The 25,746-nt window shown below is 38.3% G+C and overlaps 1 protein-coding gene across 1 annotated transcript in view; it reads right to left on the bottom strand.

Moving 5' to 3' along the window:
• Positions 1 to 25,746, bottom strand: part of UNC13C (unc-13 homolog C) — a 591,853-nt gene that overhangs the window by 286,900 nt on the left and 279,207 nt on the right. The window lies entirely within an intron of this gene.

The raw sequence follows: 25,746 nt of genomic DNA, 5'->3' as shown, positions 1-25,746 counted from the left end.
AATACCTAAATGTAAGGCCAGAAACTATCAAACTCTTAGAGGAAAACATAGGCAGAACGCTCTATGACATAAATCACAGCAAGATCCTTTTTGACCCACTTCCTAGGGAAATGGAAATAAAAACAAAAACAAACAAATCGAACCTAGTGAAACTTGAAAGCTTTTGCACAGCAAAGGAAACCCTAAACAAGACCAAAAGACAACCCTCAGAATGGGAGAAAATATTTGCAAATGAAGCAACTGACAAAGGATTAATCTCCAAAATTTACAAGCAGCTCATGCAGCTCAATAACAAACAAACAACCCAATCCAAAAACGGGCAGAAGACCTAAACAGACATTTCTCCAAAGAAGATATACAGACTGCCAACAAACACATGAAAGAATGCTCAACATCATTAATCGTTAGAGAAATGCAAATCAAAACGACAACGAGATATCGTCTCACACCTGTCAGAACGGCCATCATCAGAAAATCTAGAAACAATAAATGCTGGAGAGGGTGTGGAGAAAAGGGAACACTCTTCCACTGCTGGTGGGTATCTGAATTGGTACAGCCATTATGGAGAACAGTATGGAGGTTCTTTATAAAACTGCAAATAGAACTACCATATGACCCAGCAATCCCACTACTGGGCATATACCCTAAGAAAACCATAATTCAAAAAGAGTCATGTACCAAAATGTTCACTGCAGCTCTATTTGCAATAGCCCGGAGATGGAATCAACCTAAGTGTCCATCATCGGATGAATGGATAAAGAAGATGTGGCACATATATACAATGGAATATTACTCAGCCATAAAAAGAAACGAAATTGAGCTATTTGTAATGAGGTGGATGGACCTAGAGTCTGTCATACTGAGTGAAGTAAGTCAGGAAGAGAAAGACAAATACTGTATGCTAACATATATATATGGAATTTAAGGGAAAAAAAATGTCATGAAGAACCTAGGGGTAAGACAGGAATAAAGACACAGACCTACTAGAGAATGGACTTGAGGATATGGGGAGGGGGAAGGGTAAGCTGTGACAAAGTGAGAGAGTGGCATGGATATACATACACTACGAAATGTAAAATACATAGCTAGTGGGAAGCAGCCACATAGCACAGGGAGATCAGCTCGGTTCTTTGTGACCACCTAGAGGGGTGGGATAGGGAGGGTGAGAGGTAGGGAGATGCAAGCGGGAAGAGATACGGGAACATATGTATATGTATAACTGATTCACTGTGTTATAAAGCAGAAACTAACACAGCATTGTAAAGCAATTATACTCCAATAAGGATGTAAAATATAATACATATATGTGTGTGTGTGTATATATCCTGTATGTTTAAAAGTAATTTACCATTAGTATGTTTTACTACCCTAATCAGAAAAATATTTTAGTTATATATATATTTATAGTTTTTAAATGTTAATTCAACTTTTGCTCTATTGTTGATTTTATGTCTCTTTGTAACTTTTAGCACCAATAGAAACAAAGTAATACAAGTCCTTTTAAAATTTTTGCTTGACTAAAGTAAAAATTTCTTTTATACTCTTCTTTGCTAAAAAAGCCACAAAACCTTTAAAGTATATAATGTAAAAAGCCTATATTATTCTTTATGTATCATTAAATAAGATTTTTGTGAAGTTAAACAAATCGCCCAGAAAATAATTTTTTCTTTCAAAATTTACCATAGACCTAATTTCTGATTAATGAGTAAATGCAAAAAATGCCATGAAATTACTATGCAATAGATGCCAGTTTTAGTACACTAAATAAAATGTATCAAGAATTTTAAAGATATTAATGAAACGATCTTGGGTCATAACTTCCTAATGCAAAATATAGGGCTGCGAATGGTGAAGATATGAAAAAGTGACAAAACGAGAGAGTGGCATGGACATATACACACTACCACACGTAAAATAGCTAGCTAGTGGGAAGCAGCCACATAGCATAGGGAGATCAGCTCGGTGCTTTGTGACCACCTAGAGGGGTGGGATAGGGAGGGTGGGTGGGATAGGGAGGGTGGGTGGGAGGGAGACGCAAGGGGGAAGAGATATGGGAACATATGTATAACTGATTCACTTTTTTATAAAGCAGAAACTAAAACCATTGTAAAGCAATTATACTCCAATAAAGATGTAAAAAAAAAAGAGAATGAGAAAAACCCAGTATTTCACTTAATAATACTGTTCTTCCCATTAGATTTTTACATCAGTTTCAATATCAAATTATCATTACTATGGTGTCTTTCTCGGCAGATGAAAACTGTAAACAAAAATTCTGTTGTTTGTTAAAAGGAAAATAGATCAAATTCATAAATATGAACCTCCTAAATTTGGTCAGAACTTAGTTGAACATGTCTCAATATACCTAAAGATTAAAGACACAATACTCAGGAAGTAGTTGTCACATTTTTGAACTTATATTAAAATGTTCGAGGCCTCCCTGGTGGCGCAGTGGTTGAGAGTCCGCCTGCCGATACAGGGGACACGGGTTCGTGCCCCTGTCCGGGAAGTTCCCACATGCCGCGAAGCAGCTGGGCCCGTGAGCCTTGGCCGCTGAGCCTGCGCGTCCGGAGCCTGTGCTCCACAATGGGAGAGGTCACAACAGTGAGACGCCCGCGTACCGCAAAATAAATAAATAAATAAATAAAATGTTCTTCATAGAATTAGTGACTCAGGAGGTAAACAATCAGTTGGAATACCAAGATTAAAATTTTAAGCATTTGATATTAACTAAACAAATAAAACACAATCTCAGAAATAGAATTTTCAGGTCCCTCTAAGAAGTGTAATCTTTTACCTGGTTGTTAAAAATTATCTGTCCTTTTTTAGAAACTGTGACCAGGAGCTGGGTAAGTTAAGGACAGCAGCTGTCATTACCAAACCAATAATTTATACTGAACTTGCCTTTCCACGTTCACTTTTAACCCTAAATGATAAATGATTAGGCAGCCAATATAATATAGGTAGTTGTGATACCAAGCAGGGCCCTGTGGGTCTCCTGGGCACAAAAGTCTTCCTATGTCCCCCCATTTCTTTGATAACAGGAAACAGGCTTCCTTCAGCCTCCATGACCCTCCCTGACTTCCAAGGGGCAGATTCAAGCAGCTGTTAATTAGGGAAGGGAGGGGATGCAAGGCAAGGGAGCAACCAACAGTCAAGAAAAACAATAGTGCAGCTTTGGGGCAGGGCCCCAGTTCCCTATCAAGAGATACACACAAAATATCTTTGAGCTGTTTTGTAGATACCGAAACCCCCACCAGGTGGGAGAAGTTATCCGTTAAGGATGGTGTGCTGCCCACAAGCACAGAGACCCCAGACTGGTTGGAACCAGAAGGTTGATGATGCCGACTCCCACTTACCTCACCACCAACCCATCAGAAGAATGTCCGCAAGCTGATCACGCCCTCTTTGAACCATTACTATAAAACTCCTCACTACCCTCTTCAAGTTGGGACACACAGTTTTGAGGCCATTAGCCCGCTGTGGCCCCCTTTGACTGGCAAAGCAGTAAAGCTATTCTTTTCAGCTTCACCCAAAACTCTGTCTCCAAGATTTAATTTGGTGTCGGGGTCCAGAGGCCCGATTCAGCCTCAGTAGTATGCATCAAAGTACACATTTCTTAGATGAGTGAAGGACAGAAAGAAAAAAGAGACAAATTTCAAAGAAGTAAAGATATTCATTAGGGTTAGGGGCTACATTTCCTAGAAATCTTGCAGAAATAGTCACCAAAAAGCTTTTTTTGGTATGTGGAGGGGAGTGGGGGTGGGTAGGGAGGGATAACTGGTGGTCAATTTAGAGTTATAGGTACCATGGCATAGAGATGATTCCTTCTAGTCCTTTCCCTGTTCTGTGGCCTTAGAAAAGTAACTTAATCACTCTTAGATTCAGTTTCTCCATCTGTAAAATCAAAGAGCTATTAAAGATTGTACGGATTAGATCTTCTAACATGCTATGAATCTCTGAATACAGGTAACACATCTGGCCTACACATACACATGACTTTTCCCTACCAACAACATTTGGTTCATTGGATCCAATGGTTAGTTGGGATGACAAGGAAGCAGGGGACAAGGGAGTCATCCTGAGGCATCCTTTGCTCTTTGAGAGTTTTCAGCTAACAGACTTCGACGTGATCTTTAATTTGGCAGTATTTGCCTCTGAGTTTATGTGTGCCCATTCTTTATGCAAGGTTACTGTCAAGGCAAACTTACTTGCTTCTAACCATCACCTTGAAAATCATTTCCTTTTAAGGCTGCAGTTCTAATACTACTTAAATTATTCCCAGGGGGAGAGGGGAGAGGGGAACAGGATTAAAAGTACAATTAACAATTTAAAATGACTCAGTATATCCCTGCAGCAAACCATTCCCTCAAAAAGCACACCTTCAATAAAATAGGTCAAACAGTACTACTGAATAATCTCTCAAAATGTTTAACATTTCCCCAAAAAGACATGATTAAAAAACTGTGGATTAATAATGTTAAAATCACTTGACTTTGTTTTTGCCAGAAAATGGGGTTAGTGTTAAACCAATTTAACAAACGGAATTTCAATGCCATGGGAAAATTAGAGTCACAAACTCCAGAAAGATGCTTAGATTTCCAAAAATGAGATAGTTACTGGCATGTTTTCAGCTGAAGCAACTGCTACATTATCAACCATTCATTCTCAAAATACTATTGACAAAACATTAGGAAATTATTTGTATTTCAAATAACAAATCTGGATTCAGCTCACTTGCTATTGTCTTATTTTTTGTTTTCATCAAAACAATGATTTAACTCGTCTGCCTTTCCATGGACAATTCTGCCTAATCACACCCACCTTGTGGTTTCAAAGGATGGGAAATGCCTTTGATTCAAAAGATTTAAAACTCAGTTATTATGAAAATAGGAACAGTATGATTGGAAACAAGCACTAAAATGCACACAATGATTCTTAGATCCTTAGAAGAGATTTCAGAGAAACACTGTAAGACGAAAGGAAAGACTATCTGTATTTCTAATGTTAGAAATACACTAAAATAATATTTATCGCATTTGCTCTTGAAAATTCAGATTAGCATGCATTTCAGTGATTTTATTCATTGTTGTCACTAAACAGGGGCTAAAATATTTAAAGATCACTTCTCCTCCGGCCAAAAGCATCATAGTTTTTCACAGATGCTATGGATTGCTCAAACTCAATTATGGAGGTTTTGAGTATCTGGGCACTGGTGAGGGACAGGAAAGTAATGAAGTAAGTAGGGTTTAGAGAAATGATGGAAGTTGAAGCCAAGTAAGGATGGGACCCTCAGGCTGCCTATCAGCTTTTTCTGAAACCTCTCCTCAACTGTGCCTGGATTGGTCCCTCCATATCTACACCCTTACAGCACCCATGCATGCCCCCATTATACTGTCTTCTTATTATGCAATTTATTGGTTTGGCTGCCAAAAAGGTTTGTTCGAGTTTTTCTGTAACATCTTACAAAAAAACCAGAATGAATTTTTTGGCCAACCCAATATTCTTCCTCTTCTCCCCAGATTAGGAGCTCACTGGGGACAAGAGCGTCTTTTATTGCCATATCCGCAATGAGCTGTGTAAGTCCTCGTACTTACATCCTCAGACAATGTCTATCAAATAAATGAATTACATCTTCTGGAATGTGGGGTCTATAAGAGCCTGGAACTTAACTTCTTGCTTGCTGATGTACTCTCAGTGCCTTTAAAATATCCTGGCATATGGTAGGCACTCGATAAATATTTCTTAAAGGAATCAATAATTCAACTGAGCAACACCCCCCTTAGAAAGCAGGCTCATAGGAGACCTTCAAGATGGCAGAGGACTAAGACGTGGAGATCACCTTCCTCCCCGCAAATACATCAGAAATACATCTACACGTGGAACAACTCCTACAGAACACCTACTGAATGCTGGCAGAAGACCTCAGACTTCCCAAAAGGCAAGAAACTCCCCATGTACCTGGGTAGGGCAAAAGAAAAAACAGAGACAAAAGAATAGGGACAGGACCTGCACCTCTAGGAGGGAGCTGAGAAGGAGGAAAAGTTTCCACACACTAGGAAGCTCCTTCACCGGCTGAGGTAGGGGGTCGTCGGGGGGAAGCTTCGGAGCCACGGACGAGAATGCAGCAATAGGGCCTCAAAGGACAAAGTGGAGGGATTCCCACACAGGAGATAGGTGCCGGCCGGCACTCACCAGCCTGAGAGGCTTGTCTGCTCACCCACCAGGACAGGTGGGGGCTGGGAGCTGAGGCTCCGGCTTCAGAGGTCAGATCCCAGGAAGACGACTGAGGTTGGCTGTGTAAACACAGCCTGAAGGGGGCTAGTGTGTCACAGCTAGCCAGGAGGGAGTCTGGGAAAAAGCCTGGAACTGCCTAAGAGGCAAGAGACCATGACTTCGGGGTGTGTGAGGAGAGCAGATTCAGAGCACTGCCTAAACGAGCTCCAGAGACGGGCATGACCTGCAGCTATTAGCACAGACACCAGAGAGGGGCATGAAATGCTAAGGCTGCTGCTGCAGCCACCAAGAAGCCTGTGTGCAAGCACTGCTCACTATCCACACCTCCCCTCCCTGGAGCCTGTGCAGCCCGCCACTGCCAGGGTCCCGTGATCCAGGGACAACTTCCCCGGGAGAACACACGGCACACCTCAGGCTGGTGCAACATCTCGCAGGCCTCGCAGGCTCGCCCAGCATTCCGTACCCCTCCCTTCCACCCCCTCCCCCCACCCCCGGCAGCCTGAGTGAGCCCGAGTCCTCTAACCCCGTCCTGTCTGAGTGAAGAACAGACACCCTCAGGTGGGGTCAAATCCAAAGCTGAACCCCAGGAGCTGCGACCAAAGAGAGAAGGGGAGATTTCACCCAGCAGCCTGAGGACCAGTGGATTAAATCTCTACAATCAACTTGATGGACCATGCATCTCTGGAATATCTGAATAGAAAACGATTAATCCCAAAATTGAGACACTGGATTTTGGGAGAAACTGTAGACTTGGGGTTTGCTTTCCGCATCTAATTTGTTTCTGGGTTTTATGCTTATCTTAGTTTAGTATTTAGAGCTTATTATCATTGGTAGATTTGTTTACTGATTTGGTTGTTCACTTCCTTTTTGTTTATATATATATATACATACATATTCTTTTTTTCCTTTTTCTCTTTTGTGAGTGTGTATGGGTATGTTTATTTGTGTGATTTTGTCTGTATAGCTTTGCTTTTACCACTTGTCCTAGGGTTCTGTCTGCCCCTTTTTTTGTTTCTTTGGGGGTTTTTTAGTATAGTTTTTAGCGCTTGTTATCATTAGTGGATTTGTTTTTTGGTTTGGCTGCTCTCTTCTTTCCTTATTACTTTTTAATTTTTAATAATTTTTTTATATTAATAACTATTTTATTTTATTCTTTCTTTCTTTCTTATCTTCACCCTTTTCTTCTGAGCTGTGTGGCTGACACAGTCTTCACGACAGGCCTGTGCCTCTGAGGGGGGAGAGCCAAGTTCAGAACACTGGTCCACCAGAGACCTCCCAGCCCCATGTAATATCAAGTGGTGAAAGCTCTCCCAGAGATATCCATCTCAATGCTAAGATCCAGCTCCACCCAATGACCAGCAAGTTACAGTGCTAGACACCCTATGGCAAACAACTAGCAAGACAGGAAAACAACCCGATGCATTAGCAGAGAGGCTGCCTAAAATCATAATAAGGTGCAGACACCCCAAAACACACCACTGGACATGGTCCTCCCTACCAGACAGACAAGATGCAGCCTCATCCATCAGAACACAGGCACCATTCCGTTCCACCAGGAAGACTACACAACCCACTGCACCAACCTTAGACAATGGGGGCAGACACCAAAAACAATGGGAACTACGAACCTGCAGCCTGTGAAAAGGAGACCCCAAACACAGTAAGTGAAGCAAAATGAGAAGACAGAGAAACACACAGCAGATGAAGGAGCAAGATAAAAACCCACCAGACCAAATAAATGAAGAGGAAATAGGCAGTCTACCTGAAAAAGAATTCAGAGTAATGATAGTAAAGATGATCCAAAATCGTGGAAATAGAATGGAAAAAATACAAGAAACATTTAACAAGAACCTAGAAGAACCAAAGAGCAAACAAACAATGATGAACAACACAATAAATAAAATTAAAAATTGTCTAGAAGTAATTGATAGCAGAATAATTGAGGCAGAAGAATGGGTAAGTGACCTGGAAGATAAAATAGTGGAAATAACTACCACAAAGCAGAATAAAGAAAAAAGAATGAAAAGAATTGAGGACAGTCTCAGAGACTTCTAGGACATTAAAAGAACCAACATTCAAATTATAGGGGTCCGAGAAGAATAAAGGGAAAAAAAAGGGACTGAGAAAAAATTTTAAGACATTATAGTTGAAAACGTCCCTAATAAGGGAAAGGAAATATTCAATCAAGTCCAGGAAGCAAAGAGAGTCCCATACAGGATAAATCCAAGGAGAAACATGCCAAGACACATATTAATCAAACTATCAAATATTAAATACAAAGAAAAAATATTAAAAGCAGCGAGGGAAAAAAAAATAACATACAAGGGAATCCCCATAAGGTTAACAGCAGATCTTTCAGCAGAAACTCTGCAGGCTAGAAGGGAGTGGCAGGACATACTTCAAGTGATGAAAGGGAAAAACTTACAATCAAGATTACTCTACCCAGCAAGGATCTCATTCAGATTCAATGGAGAAATTAAAACCTTTACAGACAAGCAAAAGCTAAGAGAACTCAGCACCTCCAAACCAGCTCTACAACAAATGCTAAAGGAATTTCTCTAAGAAGGAAACACAAGAGAAGAAAATGACCTACAAAAACAAACCCCAAAAAATTAAGAAAAATAGTAATAGGAACATACATATCGATAACTACCTTAAATGTAAATGGATTAAATGATCTAACCAAAAGACACAGACTGGCTGAATGGACTAAAAAAAGGGACCCGTATATATGCTATCTACGAGACACCCACTTCAGGGACACATGCAGACTGAAAAAGAAATTCCATGCAAATGGAAATAAAAACAAAGCTGGAGTAGCAATTCTCATATCAGACAAAATAGACTTTAAAATAAAGACTATTACAAGAGACAACGAATGATCTACATAATGATCAAGGGATCAATCCAAGAACAAGATATAACAATTGTAAATATTTATGCACCCAACACAGGAGCACCTCAATGCAGAAGGCAAATGCTAACAGCCATAAAAGGGGAAATCAACACTTGCACAATCATATTAACACCCCACTTTCACCAAAGGACAGATCATCCAAAATGAGAATAAATAAGGAAACGCCAGCTTAAAATGATACATTAAACAAGATGGACTTAATTGATATTTATAGGACATTCCATCCAAAAAAAACAGAATACACATTCTTCTCAGATGTTCATGGAACATTCTCCAGAAGAGACCATACCTTAGGTCACAAATCAAGCCTTGGTATTTTTAAGAAAATTGAAATCATATCAAGCATTTCTTCCGACCACAATGCTATGGGACGAGATATCAATTATAGGAAAACAAATGTAAAAAATACAAGCACATGGAGGCTAAACAATACACTACTTAATTACCAAGACATCACTGAGGAAATCAAAGAGAAAAACAAAAAATACCTGGAAAAAAATGACAATGAAAACACGATGACCCAAACCTATGGGATGCAGCAAAAGCAGTTCTAAGAGGGAAGTTTACAGCAATACAATCCTACGTTAAGAAGCAAGAAATATCTCAAATAAACAACGTAACGTTACACGTAAAGCAATTAGAGAAAGAAGAACAAAAAACCCCAAAGTTTGCAGAAGGAAAGAAATCATAAAGATCAGAGTAGAAATAAATGAAAAAAAAATGAAGGAAACGATAGCAAAGATCAATAAAACTAAAAACGGTTTATTTGAGAAGATAAAAAGATTGATAAACCATTAGCCAGACTCATCAAGAAAAAAAGGGAGATAAGTCAACAGAATTACAAATAAAAAAGGAGAAGCAACCACTGACACTGTAGAAATACAAAGGATCATGAGAGATTACTACAACCAACTCTATGCCAATAAAATGGACAACCTCGAAGAAATGGACAAATTCTTAGAAATGCACAACCTTCTGAGACTGAACCAGGAAGAAATAGAAAATATGAACAGACCAATCACAAACACTGGAACTTTGATTGAAACTTTTGATTCAAAATTGAAACTTTGATTAAAACTCTTCCAACAAACAAAAGCCCAGGACCAGATGGCTTCACAGGTGAATTCTATCAAACATTTAGAGAAGAGCTAACACCTATCTTTCTGAAACTCTTCCAAAATATAGCAGAGGGAGGAACACTCCCAAACTCATTCTATGAGGCCACCATCACACTGATACCAAAACAAGACAAAGATGTCATAAAGAAAGAAAACTACAGGCCAATATCACTGATGAACATAGATGCAAAAATCTTCAACAAAATACTAGCAAAGAGAATCCAACAGCACATTAAAAGGATCATACACCATGATCAAGTGGGGTTTATCCCAGGAATGCAAGGATTCTTCAATATATGCAAATCAATAAAGTGATATACCATATAAACAAATTGAAGGAGAAAAAACATATGATCATCTCAATCCATGCAGAAAAAGCTTTCAACAAAATTCAACACCCATTTATCATAAAAACCCTGCAGAAATTAGGCACAGAGGGAACTTTCGTCAACATAAGAAAGGCCATATATGACAAACCCACAGCCAACATCATTCTCAATGGTGAAAAACTGAAATCATTTCCACTAAGATCAGAAAGAAGACAAGGTTGCCCACGGTCACCACTATTATTCAACATAGTTTTTGAAGTTTTATTCACAGAGATCAGAGAAGAAAAAGAAATGAAAGGAATCCAAATTGGAAAAGAAGAAGTAAAGCTGTCACTGTTCGCAGATGACATGATACTATACATAGAGAATCCTAAAGATGCTACCAGAAAACTACTAGAGCTAATCAATGAATTTGGTAAAGTAGCAGGATACAAAATTAATGCACAGAAATCTCTAGCATTCCTATACACTAATGATGAAAAATCTGAAAGTGAATTTAAGAAAATACTCCCATTTACCATTGCAACAAGAACAATAAAATATTTAGGAATAAACCTACCTCAGGAGACAAAAGACCTGTATAGAGAAAATTATAAGACACTGATGAAAGAAATGAAAGATAATACAAAGAGATGGAGAGTTATACCATGTTTTTTGATTGGAAGAATCAACACTGTGAAAATGACTCCACTACCCAAAGCAATCTACAGATTCAATGCAATCCTTATCAAAATACCACTGGCATTTTTCACAGAACTAGAACAAAAAATTTCACAATTTGTTTGGAAACACAAAAGATCCCATATAGCCAAAGCAATGTTGAGAAAGATAAAGGGAGCTGGAGAAATTAACCTCCCTGACTTCAGACTATACTGCAAAGCTACAGTAATCAAGACAGTATTGTACTGGCACAAAAACAGAAATATAGATTAATGGACCAGGATAGAAACCCCAGAGATAAACCCATGCTCATATGGTCACCTTATCTTTGATAAAGGAGGCAAGAGTATACAGTGGAGAAAAGACAGCCTCTTCAATAAGTGGTGCTGGGAAAACTGGAGAGCTACATGTAAAAGTATGAAATTAGAATACTCCCTAAAACCATACACAAAAATAAGCTCAAAATGGATTAAAGACCTAAATATAAGGCCTGACACTATCAAACTCTTAGAGGAAAACATAGGCAGAACACTCTATGACATCAATCACAGCAATATCCTTTTTGACCCACCTCATAAAGAAATGGAAATAAAAGCTAAAATAAACAAAAGGGACCTAATAAAACTTAAAAGCTTTTTCACAGCAAAGGAAACCATAAACAAGACCAAAAGACAGCCCTCAGAATGGGAGAAAATATTTGCAAATGAAGAAACTGACAAAGGATTAATCTCCAAAATTTACAAGCAGCTCATGCAGCTCAATATCAAAAAAACAAACAACCCAATCCAAAAATGGGCAGAAGACCTAGACAGACATTTCTCCAAAGAACATATACAGACTGTCAACAAACACATGAATGAATGCTCAACATCATTAATCATTAGAGAAATGCACATCAAAACTACAGTGAGATATCAACTCACACCAGTCAGAATGGCCATCATGAAAAAACCTACAAACAATAAATGCTGGAGAGGGTGTGGAGAAAAGGGAACCCTCTCGCACTGTTGGTGGGGATGTAAATTTATACAGACACTATGGAGAACAGTATGGAGGTTCCTTAAAAAAACTAAAAATAGAACTACCATGCGACCCAGCAATCCCACTACTGGGCATATACCCTGAGAAAACCATAATTCAAAAAGAGTCATGTACCACAATGTTCACTGCATGTCTATTTACAATAGCGAAGACATGGCAGCATCCTAAGGGTCCATCAACAGATGAATGGATAAAGAAGATGTGGCACATATATACAATGGAATATTACTCAGCCATAAAAAGAAATGAAATTGGTTTATTAATAGTGAGGAGCATGGATCTAGAGTCTGTCATACAGAGTGAAGTAAGTCAGAAAGAGAAAACAAATACCATATGCTAACACATATATATGGAATCTAAGGGGGGGAAAAAAGGGTCATGTGGAACCTAGGGGCAAAATGGGAATAAAGACACAGACCTACTAGAGAATGGACCTGAGGATATGGGGAGGGGGAAGGGTCAGCTGTGACAAAGTGAGAGAGTGGCATGGACATATATACACTACCAAACGTAAAATAGCTAGTGGGAAGCAGCCGCATAACACAGGGAGATCAGCTCGGTGGTTTGTGACCACCTAGAGGGGTGGGATAGGGAGGGTGGGAGACGCAAGAGGGAAGAGATATGGGAACGTATGTATATGTATAACTGATCCACTTTGTTATAATGCAGAAACTAACACACCCTTGTAAAGTAATTATACTCCAATAAAGACGTTAAAAGAAAAAAAAGATTAAAGACCTAAATGTAAGGCCAGGCACTATAAAACTCTTCGAGGAAAACATAGGCAGAACACTCCATGACGTAAATCACAGCAAGATCCCTTATGACCCAGCTCCTAGAGCAATGGAAATAAAAACAAAGATAAACAAAATGGGACCCAATGAAACTTAGAAGCTTTTGCACAGCAAAGTAAAACATAAAGGGGACGCGCTGACAACCCTCAGAATGGGAGAAAATGTTTGCAGATGAAGCAACTGACAAAGGATTAATCTCAAAAATTTACAAGCAGTTCATGCAGCTCAATATCAAAAAAACAAACAGCCCAATCAGGGGCTATTCAGAAAGAAGCTGTCACTATTTTATAGCATCATTTTTTTTAGGCAGCAACACTGTCCTTGGCAAAAAAAAAAAAAAGTCATTTTCTTTTGTGTGTGTTTTTATTCCTTTCAGTGAGTGCATAACATTTACAAAAATACAGACCAGCAGCAGTCATTACTAAGGGCTATTAATTCTGTACCTAGGCAAACACTCTGCCACCAATAAATGCTAACAAATATGATGCAAATGACCGAACCAATACATACTGCTTAACACAAACTAGCTTATCCTTCAAATGAAGGACAGAAGACCTGGATGGACATTTCTCCAAAGAAGATATACGTATTGCCAACAAACACATGAAAGGATGCTCAACAGCGCTAATGGCTAGAGAGATGCAAATCGAGACTACAATGAGATATCACTTCACACCAATCAGAATGGCCATCATCAAAATATCTACAGACAATGGATCCTGGAGAGGGTGTGGAGAAAGGGGAAACCTCTTGCACTGTTGGTGGGAATGTGAATTGGTACGGCCACTGTTGAGAGCAGTGTGGAGGTTCCTTGGAAAACTAGACCTAAAGCTACCGTGCAACCCAGCAGTTCCACTGCTGGGCATGTACCTTGAGAAAACCATAATTCAAAAAGAGTCTTGTATCACAATGTTCACTGCAGCTTTATTTACAATAGCCAGGACATGGAAGCAACTTAATTGTCCATCGACAGATGAATGGATAAAGAAGATGTGGCACATATATACAGTGGAATATTACTTAGCCATAAAAAGAAATGAAATTGAGTTATTTGTAGTGAGGTGGATGGACCTAGAGTCTGTTATACAGAGTGAAGTAAGTAGTCAGAAAGAGGAAAAAAAAAAAGTTTCTGAAGAACCTAGGGGCAGGACAGGAATAAAGACGCAGACATAGAGAATGGACTTGAGGACAGAGGGAGGGGGAAGGGTAGGCTGGGATAAAGTGAGAAAGTGGCATGGACATATATACACTACCAAATGTAAAATAGATAGCTAGTGGGAAGCAGCTGTGTAGCACAGGGAGATCAGCTCGGTGCTTTGTGTCCACCTAGATGGGTGGCATAGGGAGGGTGGGAGGGAGACAAAAGAGAGAGGAGATATTGGGGTATATGTATAGACATAGCTGATTCACTTTGTTATAAAGCAGACACTAACACACAATTGTAAAGCAATTATACTCCAATAAAGATGTTACAAAAAAAAAAAAGAAAGAAAGCAGGTTCATAGCTCTAACAGATACAATGACTAGTGGCTTTAAAATAAAGTGTATCTCAACAGTTCTGGTTCAAATGTGAATTAGATAAAGATGACCAGTGCCAAAGTATATGTTGTTTGTTAAGCATGCCAATGTAAGAAACAATGACCTAATGCTTTTCTGTTATTTGGTACTATAGAGGCATGACTATAGCCTAACAGAATCTCAAATTTTGTGAGACATCTTGGGCTTCATTTTAAAATAAATGAAAGACTTGTTAAACACTCAGTTAAAATGTATTTGCTTGACAGAAATCACCTCTAGAGGACGATTTAATCCTTAGTGCTTGACATGAAATTCCCCTGATTGTGTTCAGGGGTGAACAGGCGGTCTGTCAGAATATTAAGAATATATATATTTGCATAAACAGATGAAAAACATCTAAAGCTCTCAGAATTCTCACGATGTAAACAGGTTTTTTGCCTGACCTCATGCTAAACATGTGGAATAATGTGCTCCTTTGAAAATGAGAGCAGACTCTCATTCTTACTGTCACAAATTGGAAAATTGCTTTTATGTTAGATGGATGGTTGAATTTACCATGTGGGAACAGATCCTCCAGGTACTTGATCAATCACTTGTCCAAACAGGAAAACTGTAATCCTTTTCCTCCAAAACATGAATGCTCCAAAACAAAAGAGAGATTTTTATGGGACAAATAGAACTAATACATTGTGCCCTCATAGCAAATGTTCTCTGGTAAAAAGGAAGAAACATTTACAGTAAGTAGGAGGTACCTTGGAGGACTGGAAGGTTCAGTATTAATGTTCAGTTTATTTACTAGCAGAATAGATTCAGGCTCCTGCTTATGAGGAGAAATACACAAGAGGAAACTTTAATAATGTACATCCAGACTCTATGGCTTAATACATACGTCCCCTTTATTTATTTGTGCTCCAAATCTATCTTCAAAGAAATGGGAGTATGCTTGAAAGAAACCAAGCAATCTCTAATAAAGGAGCAAGATTATGAAGTTACCTGGGGATCTGGCTAAGCATAAGGGGACTTTAAATATCAAAAGAAACTGATTTGATTCCGTTTTCTGATCCAGTGTTGTCTAGGGAAGTCTAAAGAATTAAACAGTTTTGTGCTTTCCCAAACTTTTAAGTATCCATACTATATAGAGAGGACATTTGTTTCTTCCTTGAAGCTGAGTTTCTTAATTTTGTGTTTTTTAAAATAAGAGGGGATACTTCTGAGATAGGCTTGATAAATCTAGATCTGTTTTATTGCTGTTTGGTTGGTTTACTGGTTATGTTTCTTGATCCCCTCCAGCAAGGTTTCAAAACAACAGAAAATTACCGATTCAATAGGCAATGAGTTTAAATTCAAAGATAAGTTGGTTATTCATCAAGTCTTTTTTGTTGTGGCTGCATTGTTCATTGGCCAACAATAATTTAGGACTCAAGTTACAAACGTATCATGTGGAAAATACGATCAAAATCATCTCTGAAAGTTATGTTTCAAAACCTGACAAAAGAATGCCAGTACTCTGAAATTTCTCCAGATTACAAGAAATGAGCACTCAATACAGTATGCTCTAAAACACTTAAATGCAACATAATTGGTAGAATAGATACCTATGCCAGCTTAATTAAACATTCAAGTTCCACTTTGCTTGTTTTTGGCAACTGAAAATTTCTGACATGAAGGAATATGCCAGGAGAGGTTAATAAATGTAATTCTGATAAACAATTTCTACTTCTCATACATTCAATTACAAATATGTTCTGCTTTTCTATCATGCACCCAGAAATTCTTACAAAGCACTAATAAAAGATGTGTAACTCCTTCATTCAAGATTTCAATTTGTAAATCTTTGAATAGAATTCAAGTGACCCTCTAAGGGACTCCAGTCTCTTTATCTCTCTTAAGCATGATTATATTGATATATATGCAATTATGATAGCTACACACTGATATAAAATGAGTACATATGTATTTTCCTATTAAAATAATTAATTTCATCGAGTAATGATCACTAATGAAAAGTAAATGAAAAGATTATATCTATGTTGGTAGCAAATTTTTTTAGGAGTTATCAGATTGTCAAACAACAGGATTTTTAAAAAAAATATCCTGGTGAGATGATAATTTTTGTGCCATAAAAGCAAACATTGCACTGGACAAAATTAAATAGGAGAGCAACATTTTATTCAAGGCTATGCAATAGGGAAGAGAAACCAGAACTTAGTCTGAACTTAACTTCACTGAAATAAAAAATGAGAACGTTTTTTGTTTGTTTGTTTTTTTCCCGCTATGCGGGCCTCTCACTGTTGTGGCCTCTCCCGTTGCGGAGCACAGGCTCCAGACGCGCAGGCTCAGCGGCCATGGCTCACGGGCCCAGCCACTCTGTGGCATGTGGGATCTTCCCAGACTGGGGCACGAACCCGTGTCCCCTGCATCAGCAGGCGGACTCTCAACTGCACCACCAGGGAAGCCCGAGAAAGTTTTTAAGAGCTGAGGTGGATTGATGGAGGGGAGAGTTTCTAAGAGCTGGAGTGGGGGGAATCCCAGTCATGTGTGTTTTCTAACTGGCCTTACCCAAAGCAACAATAAACTTTCTCTCACCCTCATGACAGGAGGTAGCAGTACAACTTGGAGTAAGGCAGCTACCCAAGTTACGATCCTACACTCCCACAAAGACTGAGAAACAAGAACTATCTTCCTTGATGAGGACATTTGAAAGGGATGTCTCCCAGGTCCTTGAGAAAGCTGGTCCCGGGCTGAAAAACTGGCAAGAGGCTTTAAAAATTTTTATATCTCAAAAGGACAGAGAAAAAATATAGTAAGTTTTCTAAAATAAATGCTCTGAGGAAAGTGAAGGTAGGGCCCTCTGAGGTTAGACTTTCTGGATTCTTTAAGGGCCAAGGTGAGGGGGAGGCCTGGGGCCTAGAGGCAGAAAGAAGCCTGTCTAAAGTTTTGTCAAGCTGAGGGAAATGTCAAGGCCATCTTGATGAGTACTCAGTGCTAATAGAAACATTTAATGAATAAAAATATCAAATCAAATGTGTAACCAGCAGTAGAGGTAATGTGGCTCATTTTGTTACTGTCAAAGTGCAATTATCAATTTATCCCACGAAAAGCAGGCATTCTTTTTCCTTATGTTTATCTACCTTGCTCTCACTCTTTAGACAAGCAGTTGGCAATCTAAAGTCCACAGCCAAACTCAGCCCATAGATTTTGTTTTTAAAACAGAGTTTTATCAGAGCACAGCCATGCTATTTTGTTTACTTAGTATCTACAGCTGCTTATGCACTAGGAATGTAGAATTGAGTGGCTGTGACAGACACCATAGAACCCACAAAGCTGAAAATACTCTCTGGCCTTTACAAAAAAAAAAAAAATGCTGACCTCTGCTTCAGACAATTTTCAATGTGAGCAGGGGCTTTGTCCCACTGACTTATAAGTATGATGGGATCCAAATTCACCTGCAAGTCACTGGATACCAAAAAGCATCCAAAAATATTTTTTATTGTTATTGTTTACTTAAGTTAAAAAGGTAATAGAAAAATGAAAGCAATAAGCTGAAGGATCTATGATTCTTCTCTTTTAAACTACCATACATTTACCATTTTTTTCTGTATTAACATGGTAGTGTTTCTCAGAATATCAGAAACACGGCAATGAAGAAATCCAACATCAGCTCACAGAGATATTTTGGAATAAATTTACCTTGATCCTTTCTTTTACTGGGATTCTTTCCCGAAGATTTTTTTGTTTTTGTGGGTTTCTTTAAACATAGTTCTCTTGGCAGTACAGTTCATTTACTTTAGACTATTAAATCATAGTTACATTTTAATTGTAATCAAATTTTATACTAGGTGCTCTGATGAGTTCTTATAGCCATTGACATAGGACAGAGCAGACAGCTGTCACAGACTTCATCATGGCTGCCCAGCTTCAAAATAGGTTGCCTCAAAAGGAATGAGCTCCCAGAGATCGGATGAAGATGGTGGAGGAGTAGGATATGGCGCTCACCTTCTTCCACAAATACATCAAAAATACATCTACACATGGAACCATTCTCACAGAACATCTACTGAACGCTGGCAGAAGACCTCAGACTCCCAAAAGGGCAAGAAAATCTCCACATAACTGGGTAGGACAAAAGAAAAAAGGAAAAAAAAAAGAGAGAAAAAGGAGTCAGGACGGGCCCTGCACCCCAGAGAGGAAGCCGTGAAAGAGGGAAGGTTTGCGTACCCTGGGAAGTCCCCTCACTTGCAGGGCAATCAGCCAGGACAGAGGGGGAGCTTTGGAGCCTCAGAGGAGAGCACAGTAACTGGTTTATGGAGGGCAAAGCAGAGAGAGACCTGCACAGATGGTAGGTGCCGCTGCCCTGCACTCCCCAGCCTGAGATGCTCATCTGCTGGGGCTGGCAGGGTCTGAGTGCTGAGGCTTGGGTTTTGGAGGTCAGGCACTGGGTGAGGACTGTGGTTGGCTTTGTGGAGACAGCTTGAGGGGGCTAGGGTGTGGTGTGACACAACTGAGGGAGTATGGGAAGAAGTCTGGGCCTGCCAGAGGGGCAAGGCACCGTTGTCTGGGGGCACATGAGGAGAGGGGCAGGACCAAAATAGGAGCTTCCTTCTCCAGGAGAGTGCTCTCAGGTGGCAGGGCACTGCCTACACGAGCTCCAGGGGCAAGCGTGAGACACGGCTGCCATTTCAGACTAAAGAGGCGGGCGCGGACCACAGCTGCTGCCGAGGATCCCATGACTGGGCACCAACCGCTGCCCCCACCTTCCTGGGAGTGCACACAGGCCATGCATCTGCACACCCCCTATCAAGGGGATAACGGCCAGCACACACTGAGGAAAGAGATGGCAAGCATCCAAACCAAAAACAGCCCCTAAGTCAAAAAATATTAAATCCACACAAGCTATGTTGTGATGCTCCCACATATAAATAGCCCTCCAAGACTACAGTAGATAATTGTTTCCCTTAAACTCACAGAGTAAGAGAAATATAAGCAAAATGAAGAAGCAAAGGAATGATTCCCACTTAAAAGACCAAGCGAATTCCCCTGAAAGAGCAAACAATGAAACAGACTTCTTCAGTCTAATAGACACAAGTCCAAAAAGGAAGTAATGAAAATACTGAAGGAATTAAGAAAGGCTATTGACAGAAATGCAAATTGCCGTAAAAAGGAACTAGAAACTATAAAGAGGAGCCAAGAAAAATTAGAAAGTTCATTTGCCAAGATGAAAGCTGAGCTAAAGGCAATGAATAGCAGAATGAATAATGCAGAAGAAGAAATAAGTGATCTGGGAGATAAAATAATGAAAATTAGCCAATCAAAACAGCAGATTGAAAACCAAATTTAAAAAAATGAAAGCAATATAGGAGACCTATGGGATAATATAAAGCATGCCAATCTATGTATAATAGGGATTCCAGAAGGAGAAGAAAGAGAAAAAAGGATTGAAAATGTATTTGAAGAAATTATGGCTGAAAACTTCCCAAACCTAAACAAGGAAACAGATATCCAGATATAGGAAGCATAGAGGGTCCCAAACAAGATGAACCCAAACAGACCTACACCAAGACATATTATAATAAAAATGGTAAAGTTAAAGATGAAGAGAGGATTCTAAAGGCAGCAAGATAAAAACAAAGTGTTAATTACAAGGGAACCCCCATAAGGCTATCAGCTGATTTCTCTACAGAAACTCTATAGGCTAGAAGGGAGTGGCAAAATATACTCAAAGTCTTGAAAGAGAAAAATCTGCAACCTAGAATACTATACCAAGCAAGATTATCATTTAAAATAGGAGAAATAAAGAATTTCTAAGACAAGCAAAAACTAAAAGAATACAGGAATACTAAACCTACCTTAAAAGAAATGTTGAAAGTTCTTCTCTAAATTGAAAAGAAACAAGCAGATATAGGAAGGAGGAAATCACAGTTGGAAAGTAAATCACTTAAATTAGCCAGTATACAGACGATTAAAGAAAAAAAATAAAAACTACTGTGAAAGCAATGATAAACACATGGAACAGCAAAAGGATAAACATGAAGATGTAAAAAAGAACATCAAAATCATAAAATGTGTGGAAGGAGAGTAATAAAATGGAAAATGTAGATTATTTTCTTTTAAGAATGTGCATGTAGATTCTTTTTTTTAAGAATGTGTTTGAGCCTATATGACTATCAGTCTAAACCAAGCAGATATAGAAAGGGGTTAACATACTTGAAAAACAGGGCAGCCACAAATCAAAAACATAAAATAGATTCACAAAACCCCAAAAGAACACAAGCATAAAATAAAATCATCAAACCAGAAAGAAAAACAAAGGAACGAAGAAGAAACACAGAATCAACTGGAAAACAAGGTTTAAAATGGCAATAAATACATATGTATCAATAATTACCTTAAATGTCAATGGGCTGAATGCTTCAATTAAAAGATATAGAGTGGCAGACTGTATAAAAAAACAAGAGCCTACAATATGCTGCCTACAAGAGACCCACCTTAGAGCAAAGGACACACATAGACTGAAAGTGAGGGGATGGAAAAAGATACTTCATGCAGATAGAAATGACAAGAAAGCAGGAGTTGCAATATTCATATCAGACTTTAAAACACAGGCCATAAAGAAAGAAAAAGAAGGACACTATACAATGGTAAAAGGATCAATACAAGAAGAAGATTTTACACTCATCAATGTACATACACCTAATATAGGAGCACCCAGATACATAAAACAAATACTTTGAGAGTCCGCCTGCCGATGGAGGGGACACGGGTTCATGCCCCGGTCCGGGAAGATCCCACATGCCACAGAGCGGTTAAGCCCGTGAGCCATGGCTGCTAAGCCTGCGCATCTGGAGCCTGTGCTCCGCAACGGGAGAGGCCACAACAGTGAGAGGTCCGCGTACTGCAAAAAGACAAAACAAAAATCAAAACAAAAAAACCCCAAATACTAACAGACATAAAGGGAGAAATTGATGGGAATACAACAATAGTAGGAGATGTTAACACCCCACTCACATCAATGAACAGATCTAGACAGAAAATCAATGAGGCAACAGGATCCTAAATGATACAATAGAACAGTTAGTCTTAATTGATATTTTCAGGACATTACATTAAAAAAAATACATATTCTTTTCAAGGGCACATGGAACATTCTCTAGAATTAACCATGTACTAGGGCACAAAACTAACCTCAAAAAATTTAAAAGTATAGAAATTATTTCAAGCATCTTCTCTGACCACAATGGCCTGAAACTAGAAATCAACCACGGGAAAAGAAATGAGAAAAAAACCATCAAATGGAGACTACACAACATGCTACTAAAAAACCAGTGGGTCAACTAGGAAATCAAAAAGGAAATTAAAAAGTACCTTGAGACAAATGACAATGAAAACACAACTACACAAAATCTACGTGATGCAGCAAAAGCAGTTTTTAGAGGGAAGTCCATAGTGATACATGTCTTCCTCAAAAAAACAACAAAAATCTCAAATAAACAAGCTAACCTACCATCTAAAAGAATTAGAAAAAAAAGAACAGACAAAACCTAATGTCATCAAAAGGAAGGAAATAATAAAAATCAGGGGAGAAATAAATAAAATAGGGATTTAAAAAATAGGAAAAAAATCAATTAAACCAAAAGCTGGTTCTTTGAAATGTAAAAAAATTGACAAACCTGTGGCCAGGATAATCAAGAAGACAAGAGAGAGAACCCAAATAAACAAAATAACAAATGAAAAGAAGAAATCTCAACCAATACTGCAGAAATACAAAAAATCATAAGAGAATACTATGATCAATTATATGCCAACAAATTTGACAACCTAGAAGAAATGGACAACTTCCTAGAAACATACAGCCCACCAAAATTGAATCAATAAGAAATAGATAATCTGAACAAACGGATCACTAGAAATAAATTAGAATCTGTAATTAAAACAAAACAAAACAAAAAAAACTCCCTACAAACAAAAGTCCAGGACCAGATGGCTTCACAGGAGAATTCTACCTACCACACATACAAAGAACTTATTCCAATCTTCCTTAAACTCTTCCAAAATATTGAAGAGGAGGGACCACTCTCAAAGACATTTTATGAAGCCACCATCACACTGATACCAAAACCAGATAAAGATACCACCAGAAAGGAAAATTACAGGCCAATATCTTTGATGACTATAGATGCAAGAATTCTCAACAAAATATTAGCAAATCAAGTCCAACAACACATAAAAAAGATCATACACCATGACCAAGTGGGATTCACCCCAAGTTCACAAGGATGGTTCAACATATGCAAATTAATCAATGTAATACACCACATTAGCAAAAGAAAAGTCAAAAACAACATGATCATCTCAATAGATGCAGGAAAGTCATTTGACAAAATTCAATATCTATTCATGGTAAAAACTCTTACAAAAGTGGATATAGAGGGGACCATATCTCAACGTAATAAAAACTATTTATGACAAACCCACAACCAATATAACACTCAATGGTGAAAAGCTGAAAGCTATCCTGCTAAAATCTGGGACAAGCCAAGGATGCCCACTCTCACCACTTCTATTCAATGTAGTATTGGAAGTCCTAGTCACAGCAATCAGACAAGAAAAAGAAATAAAAGGTATCCAAATTGGAAGGGAAGAGGTAAAATTGTCACTATATGCAGATGACATGATACTATATATAGAAAACCCTAATGATTCCACACAAAAACTACTAGATCTAATATATGAATTCAGCGAAGTGGCAGGATACAAGATTAACATTCAGAAATCAGTTGCATTTTTTTACACTAACAATGAAACATCAGAAAGGGAATGTAAAAAAATAACTTTTAAAATCGCACCAAAAAAATAAAATGCCTAGGAATAAATCCTGACCAAGGAGGTGAAAGACCTGTATGCTGAGAATATTAAACATTAGTAAAGGAAATAAAAGAGGATTCAAAGAAATGGAAGGATATCCCACGCTCTTGGATTGGAAGAATATTGTTAAAATGGCAATACTACCCAAAGCAATCTACAGATTTAATGTGATCCCTATCAATATACCCATGATATTTTTCACAGGAGTAGAACAAATAATCCAAAAATTTATATGGAACTATAAAAGACCCAGAATTTCCAAAAGAAATCCTGAGGAAAAATAACAAAGCAGGAGGCATTACTCTCCCAGACTTCAGACAATACTACAAAGCTACAGTAATCAAAACAGTGTGGTACTGGTACAAAAACGGATAATGGGGGAAAAACGGATCAATGGGGGAAAAAAATGGAGAGCCCAGAAATAAACCCACACACCTATGGCCAATTTATCTTCAACAAAGGAGGCAAGAATATAAAATGGGAAAAAGACAGTCTCTTCAGCAATTGGTGCTGGGAAAGTTGGACAGATGCATGTAAATCAATGAAGTCAGAACACACCCTCACACCATGCTCAAAAATAAACTCAAAATGGCTTAAAGACTTATTTAACATAAGACATGATATGATAAACTCCTATAAGAGAGCACAGGCAAAACATTCTCTGACATAAATCATACCATATTTTCATAGGTCAGTCTCCCAAGGCAACAGAAATAAAACCAAAAATAAACAAATGGGAACTAATCAAACTTACAAGCTTTTATGCAGCAAAGGAAACCATACAAAAAAACCAAAAAGACAACCTATGGAATGGGAGAAAATATTTGCAAATGATGCGATCAACAAGGGCTTAATCTCCAAAATACACAACACATATTGTATGCAGCTCATACAACACAACAACAAAAAAAAAAACAAACAACCCAGTTGAAAAATGGGCGGAAGACCTTAATAGACATTTCTCCAAAGAAGATATACAGATGGCCAATAGGCACATGAAAAGATGCTCAACATCACTAATTATTAGAGAAATGCAAATCAAAGCTACAATGAGGTACCACCTCACACCAGTCAGAATGGCCATCATTAAAAAGTTTACAAATAACAAATGCTGGAGAGAGTATGGAGAAAAGGGAATGTTCCTACACTGTTGGTGGGAATGTAAGTTGGTGCAGCCACTGTGGAAAACAGCATGGAAGTTCCTCAGAAAACTAAAATTAGAACTACCATATGATCCAGCAATCCCATTCCTGGGCATATACCCAGACAAAACTACAATTCAAAAAGATACAAGCACCCCTATGTTCATAGCAGCAATGTTCACAATAGCCAAGACATGAAAACAACCTAAACGTCCACTGACAGATGAATGGATAAAGAAGATGTAGTACGTACATACAATGGAATACTAAAAAAGAATGAAATAATGACATTTTCAGCAACACGGATGTAACTAGAGATTATAACACTAAGTGAAGTCAAAAAGAGAAAGACAAATACCACATAGTATCACTTATATGTGGAAGCTAAAATATGGCACAAAAGAACCTACCTACAAAACAGAAACAGACTCACAAATATACAGAACAGACTTGTGGTTGCCAAGGGGGAGTGGGAAAGGGAGAGGGGTCAACTGGGAGTCTGGGGTTAGTAGATGCCAACTATTACATTTAGAATGGATAAACAGCAAGGTCCTATTGTATAGCACAGAGAACTACATCCAATCTCCTGGGATAAACCACAATGGAAAAGAAGATAAAAAAGAATGGATATATGTGTATAACTGAGTCACTTTGCTATACAGCAGAAATTAGCACAACACTGTAAATCAACTATACTTCAATTAAAAGAAAAAGGAGTGAGCTCCCTGTTACTGCAGGTGAGCAAAGGGATGATAACAACTAGTGAGGGATGCAAAAACAGGGTTTCCTGATTCAGAGGGAGTTTCAATTGGGTGACCTCTAAGTTCCTCTTCATACCTAAGAATCTGTAAGCCTTTGTTATTTAGCATGAGGACATTCTGTAAACTGAAAAAGCATACACTATCAGAAAGTTTTAACAAATCATTCTTACATATGATGTTCTAGAAATATGACTGTTGATTAAATTCTCTGAGCAATAAACCTTGAAGATTTTGGTCTAATATATCCATCAAGTTGGCTGAAAATGATTGACTATCTGGGCCAGCATCTATTCTGTTCACATGAAAATATGATTTGATCTCTAATATGAAAAAACAGTCCTAATATATGTACATAGTTTACATATTA

The sequence above is a fragment of the Monodon monoceros genome, unplaced genomic scaffold (assembly GCF_005190385.1).
Source record: "Monodon monoceros isolate NGI ecotype Baffin Bay Population unplaced genomic scaffold, NGI_Narwhal_1 Super_Scaffold_21, whole genome shotgun sequence".
NCBI lineage: Eukaryota > Metazoa > Chordata > Mammalia > Artiodactyla > Monodontidae > Monodon > Monodon monoceros.
Note: the sequence above shows the minus strand (reverse complement) of the source record. Positions and strands in the feature narration are given on the sequence as shown.